At 38.7% G+C, this 6359-nt stretch overlaps 1 non-coding gene across 1 annotated transcript; it reads right to left on the bottom strand.

Moving 5' to 3' along the window:
• Nucleotides 1–5974: 5974 nt before the first annotated feature.
• Nucleotides 5975–6051, bottom strand: Trnat-cgu (transfer RNA threonine (anticodon CGU)). The gene has a single exon. It is a non-coding gene; the product is annotated as a tRNA-Thr (tRNA).
• Between the last annotated feature and the right edge of the window lie 308 nt (nucleotides 6052–6359).

The following is a 6359-nucleotide window of genomic DNA, read 5'->3' as shown; positions in this document are numbered from 1 at the left end:
AAGAAAAATGTTATGCTTGTTGTTGTTTCATGTGCTATGGCAGATGTTGATTGTAGTGTTTTTCAATCCATCAACGAACATATTATGGACTTTGAGCCCACAGAAAATCACAGAAATGCTCTAATTAAATCAATTTTATTTGAGTATTTTAAAATTAGAAATCACCCATTTTGGAAAGTCTGTGACAGAAACATTCCAGAAAGGTTGTGTGAGAAGTTTATACACAAAAACTGTGCTGTTTAAGGGACATTAAATATTCTATGCCTGATCCCTATTACATTAGAGTTAATAATTGCCAAGGTTATGTTGTTTATTATTATTATTATTATTATTATTATTATTATTATTATTAATGTTTGAACCATGTCTACACAAAGTAAAGAGGTATCTGGAGTTCTTAGCCTTTCTAAGTGCCTGTACTGCATCCACAAAGCCTTTTCCAATATATGTTTGGATTCATTTGTTTTATGTAAACCTAGATATTCTTTTGCTCTTAACAGAATATATATTTATGTACTGTCTTTTTTTATTTTTTGTTCCTTCTAGGTCTGTATGTTGTGTTGTTAATTTGTTTGGGCCCTTATATTTTTACTAGATTTATTCTCTTGTCAATGTCTTCTATATCTTTTTATCTGTTAAACATTGAACTGCCCTCTTAGAATATGGGCTTAAGAAATAAATCTGTTGGAAAATATTGTGTTGTAAGAAAGAAAATGTGAAATAAAATTTTGTAATAAATAAAATAATGTTGTGAAATAAAGTATTGAGTTAATTTTTTCTGAATATCTATTTTTTCCCAAGATATGTTAGTTTTCTTTGAATACTTGCAGCAACTGAGAAAAAATTGTAATAAATTTAAAATGAGAAAAGCACTTGAAAGAATCCACAAGTATTTCTCTTCATGTTATCTATTTGGAAACTCAAACCCCCAAAAGTTGTTTCAAGTAAAAGTATAAACCAGTTTCTTTATTCTTAGTCAACTGTAGTTGGTGCGATGGATTGTGTTCACTTCGGTAAATTGTGTCTGCTATAGATACGTAATAGCCACCAAGTAGTAAGGATTTGTCAGATGAGATTGTAATACAAAATTCAGTAGGCTCTGAGTGAAGCAAGTACAGGAACATATATTTCATTCATATGCAACAGCTTTCAAAATTTGCTGAGGAACTTAGTGAAGATGTGAGATTGTGCATGGTGTTGGCAGTGCATGTTTGTAATATCATTGGAGTGTGAAGCACGAAAGTATTTCTATTACCTCAATTGTTACTGCAATGGATAGTGTTCACCTCTGGCAATATGCATTCACTACAGACACCAGGTACTAAGGATTTGTCGCATAAGCTTGCAATAAGAAATTCGGAATGCTGTTTGAATGAAGCAAGTACAGGTATATATATTTCATTCATATGCAACAATTTCCAAAATTTGGTACAAAACATCATGAAAATGTGACATTGTGCATGACATTGGCAGTTTATGAACTCTGCAGAAAACAAACCTCACTTTTCAGTGTAAGAACAACTTTTCCTATCTGTAAAGGTTACTCCTAAGGTAAGAATAAAATTTCTGTTAAAAAAGTGAGTTTTTAAGCTATAGGTTGACTAATTGTCTTCTGCTGCATTTGTAGTAAGCTATTCAAATTGTTCACAAACTGCAGTGATAATCATTAATATGTAATTAAAGGGGAGTTTTATTTGATTTATGCCCACATGATTATTATGCAGAGGCAAGGAAAAATTTCCTCATGATCCCACACAGTATCAGAACAAAATCAGATCAGGCATTACTTTTCTAAAATAAGAGCCCCTATTCTTATTGTACTAAGAGACTGTCAAATGTTTTTGTTTTGGCAGATGATCTCTAACCTGTTTGTGCCCTGGAAAATGGCTCTTAATCTGGATGAGGGTCAGTACAGTTTTGCAATATTAGGAGTGAAAAGTGTCCCTTAGATAGTTTTCTTAAAAAATTATATACTGTCACAGTTCATTGTGGGAATTATTTTGCAGTTTGTTTCCGCATAGAATGACTATCTTAAGACAGAAGTTGACAACAGTATTTTAACCTTGAAAAGAGTTTTCCTTGAGATTGTTTTCATCAACTGGAAGAAATACGTTTTTAAAAAATTATAATAATTGCATAGTCTCTTAGAACTTTTGATTTATGGCCTGCCCTGGTTAAACTGAGAGCTGTAACGATTGTTTCAGTTGAAATTTTATAGGTGTTTCTTGAGTCATAATTGACATCTTTTACTACAGTGCACAATATTCACTTTGGTATATGCATTATTCATTTTGAGGCACTTCATAGCCCACAGGTAGCAAGAATTTGTATATTCAAGTGAAATTATAATAAGGTAAGAGCACCTATAATCGACACATTAAGAGAATTTTTTCTACCTTCTAATACTATTAAATAAATGTTGGCTCCAAAAATTATTTTCTGAAACTTGAAAGTCTCAACTTTCATCTAAAAAATATATATTTTTTAAACTGTTAGTTTAAACTTTTGTAAAAATATTGGGAAATGAACCTTTGAAGTACACCTAAAATTGATACTGACAATTTTGGCACCTGTAGTTCACATGATTCCCTTATCCCATTTTCTTTTATAAGTGACTAGAGCTCAAAACGAGGCGAATCCAATGTTTAAAGTTTTGACACGAGCCCACTCTTACTGTTTAAAAGAATTTTAACGAAATTTTACTTTAATTGATAGTTTATGGCAATTTCGTCCCGCTGCGCACCAGAGTGGCGTTCGATGTATTTGTTAGATTTTATAAATGGTACTGTGAACAAATCCAGGTCAAATGTAGTTCTGGCATAATTTTTCGTAAATAAAAAGTAATTTTTGTTGGAAGCGTTTGGCAGTCAATTGAGAAATGTGGGGAAAATACGATACAAACATAGGATGGCAGACTGCTGATTTGAAATCCCGCCGCGTTTTGCCAACAGTCACGTGGTTTATGTTCGAGCCACACCAGCACTATAGCTTCTGCACAGCAAGGCCAGTCTACTAGTATCTATGGTCGAAGCAGGACGACCGCATCGCCCAGGAAACAGACTACACGAAGGAGCTTGCCCCCCTCCTTGCAGCGGTGTACTGTAGGTCTTCCAAAGGATTGGAAAAGGGCACAGGTCATCCCCGTTTTCAAGAAGGGACGTTGAACAGATGTGCAGAACTATAGACCTATATCTCTAAATTCGATCAGTTGTAGAATTTTGGAACACGTATTATAATCGAGTATAATGACTTTTCTGGAGACTAGAAATCTACCCTGTAGGAATCAGCAAGGGTTTCGAAAAAGACGATCGTGTGAAACCCAGCTCGCACTATTCGTCCACGAGACTCCGAGGGCCATAGACACGGGTTCCCAGGTAGATGCCGTGTTTCTTGACCTCCGCAAGGCATTCGATACAGTTCCCAACAGTCGTTTAAAGAACGAAGTAAGAGCATATGGACTATCAGACCAATTGTGTGATTGGATTGAGGAGTTCCTAGATAACAGAACCCAGCATGTCATTCTCAATGGAGAGAAGTCTTCCGAAGTAAGAGTGATTTCAGGTGTGCCGCAGGGGAGTGTCATAGGACCGTTGCTATTCACAATATACATAAATGACCTGGTGGATGACATCGGAAGTTCAGTGAGGCTTTTTGCGTATGATGCTGTGGTGTATCGAGAGTTTGCAACAATGAAAAGTTGTACTGAAATGCAGGAGGATCTGCAGCGAATTGACGCATGGTGCAGGGAATGGCAATTGAATCTCAATATAGGCAAGTGTAATGTGCTGCGAATACATAGAAAGATAGATCCCTTATCACTTAGCTACGAAATAGCAGGTCAGCAACTGGAAGCAGTTAATTCCATAAATTATCTGGGAGTACGCATTAGGAGTGATTTAAAATGGAATGATCACATAAAGTTGATCGTCGGTAAAGCAGATGCCAGACTGAGATTCGTTAGAAGAATCCTAAGGAAATGCAACCCGAAAACAAAGGAAGTAGGTTACAGTACGCTTGTTCGCCCACTGCTTGAATACTGCTCAGCAGTGTGGGATCCGTACCAGATAGGGTTGATAGAAGGGATAGAGAAGGTCCAACGGAGAGCAGCGCGCTTCGTTACAGGATCATCTAGTAATCGCGAAAGCGTTACGGAGATGATAGATAAACTCCAATGCAAGACTCTGCAGGAGAGTCGCTCAGTAGCTCGGTATGGGCTTTTGTTGAAGTTTCGAGAACATACCTTCACCGAGGAGTCAAGCAGTATATTGTACCCTCCTACGTATATCTCGCGAAGAGACCATGGGTATAAAATCAGAGAGATTAGAGCCCACACAGAGGCATACCGACAATTCTTCTTTTCACCAACAATACGAGACTGGAATAGAAGGGAGAACCGATAGAGGTACTCAAGGTAACCTCCTCCACACACTGTCGGGTAGCAAGCGGAGTATGGATGTAGATGTAGAAGAAAGTTTCATCGCACCCTCCCCGGCACCACAGAGCGAGAGCCAGGGCGTTCGAACTGGTGACGCCGGAACAGGTTGAGGCTGCAAACCGGTATGCAGATTTGCCGGAAGTAGCCGAGACCGATGGGGAGGGGACCCCACCGACTACGGCGACGAAACCGCCCCGCCGCCCGCCGCTGATTACCATCCAGTGGCGCGAGGGCTATAGCGAGCCGAGAGAGCTCTACTCAGTCGTAAAAACGCGGAAGATGATCGCGGGGACCGACACGTACAATGTTAGAGCAGAATGCATAGAGGACCAGGCGAAACTCATGCGGCTTGCAATGAGACGCGAAATTAAAGCGTCACCCATCCACAAGGATCAGCTCAGTTTGCAGGTACATATAAGTTTAATTTAGTGTCACAAGCTGCGACATCGTCGCGAAAAAACACAGTGCCTCGTATATGTAATAAGTTTCCTTTAACTTACGTCTATGGTCACAATCTTTTCTGTTTAACACACTACCGGTTTCGGTCTTTAATGACCATCATCTTATCTGTAGCAAAAATGGGAAAAATATAAATACACTCCCAAGCTGTATACAGCTTAAGAACGATACATAGAGCATGTTGAAAAGTAGTATTGACAAAATTTACATTTGTGCGCTTTAAATGTGAAGAGGCATACCTGTCTCATTAAAACAAGTGCTAATGCACTGCAGCCATAGTGGCATAATCAACTGTTAAATGCGGAATCAGCACCAGCATCGTCAAATACATATAAATCACATCACATGGACGAGTCATGTTGTCAGTAAAACCACTGTTTTTAACTCTTCGTCTTTTTAACAATATTACTTTTGTCGTGTTCTTCTGTTTATTGCTTTTTACTACTGTAACACTTTTTGTACTTTATAAGCTTATTACAGATTTTAACTATTGTATCCCCTTTTTTATTTTCACTTTTTCAATTAATTATTGAAAACTAATGTATGCTGACATTAGCGACATCTGGTCAACTTACTACACAAACATCTTGTGGCTACTGTACGGCAGCTAGTTTTAAACAGTAGTTTTACTGACAACATGACTCGTGCATGTGATGTGATTTATATGTATTTGACGAGGCTGGTGCTGATTCCGCATTTAACAGTTGACTATGCCACTATGGCTGCAGTGCATTAGGACTTTATTTTAATGAAACAGGTATGCCTCTTCACATTTAAAGCGCACAAATGTAAATTTTTCCAATACTACTTTTCAACATGCTCTATGTGTTGTTCTTAAGCTGTATACAGCTTGGGAGTGTATTTATATTTTTCCCATTTTTGCTGCAGATATGATGATGGTCATTAAAGACCGAAACCGGTAATATGTTAAACAGAAAAGATTGTGACCATAGATGTAAATTAAAAGAAACTTATTAATTTAGTGTTTTGTTTATGTATTCCGAGAAGCGGAATTGCTTTACGCAGAACACGGAGCAGATGAAGCAGCTGAAGGTATGAAACTTCCTGGCAGATTAAAACTGCGTGCCGGGCCGAGAGTCGAACTCGGGACCTTTGCCTTACGCGGGCAAGTGCTCTACCAACTGAGCTACCCAAGCACGACCCACGCCCCGCCCTCACAGCTTTACTTCTGCCAGTACCTCGCCTCCTACCTTCCAAACTTTACAGCAGGTCTCCTGCGAACCTGCAGAACTAGCACTCCTGAAAGAAAGGATATTGCGAAGACATGGCTTAGCCACAGCCTGGGGGAGGTTTCCAGAATGAGATTTTCACTCTGCAGCGGAGTGTGCGCTGATATGAAACTTCCTGACAGATTAAAACTGTGTGCCTGACCGAGACTCGAACTCAGGACCTTTGCCTTTCGCGGGCAAGTGCTCTACCATCTGAACAACCGAAGCACCACCCA

The sequence above is a fragment of the Schistocerca gregaria genome, chromosome 9 (genome assembly GCF_023897955.1).
Source record: "Schistocerca gregaria isolate iqSchGreg1 chromosome 9, iqSchGreg1.2, whole genome shotgun sequence".
NCBI lineage: Eukaryota > Metazoa > Arthropoda > Insecta > Orthoptera > Acrididae > Schistocerca > Schistocerca gregaria.
This window is presented reverse-complemented; position numbering and strand designations above follow the sequence as displayed.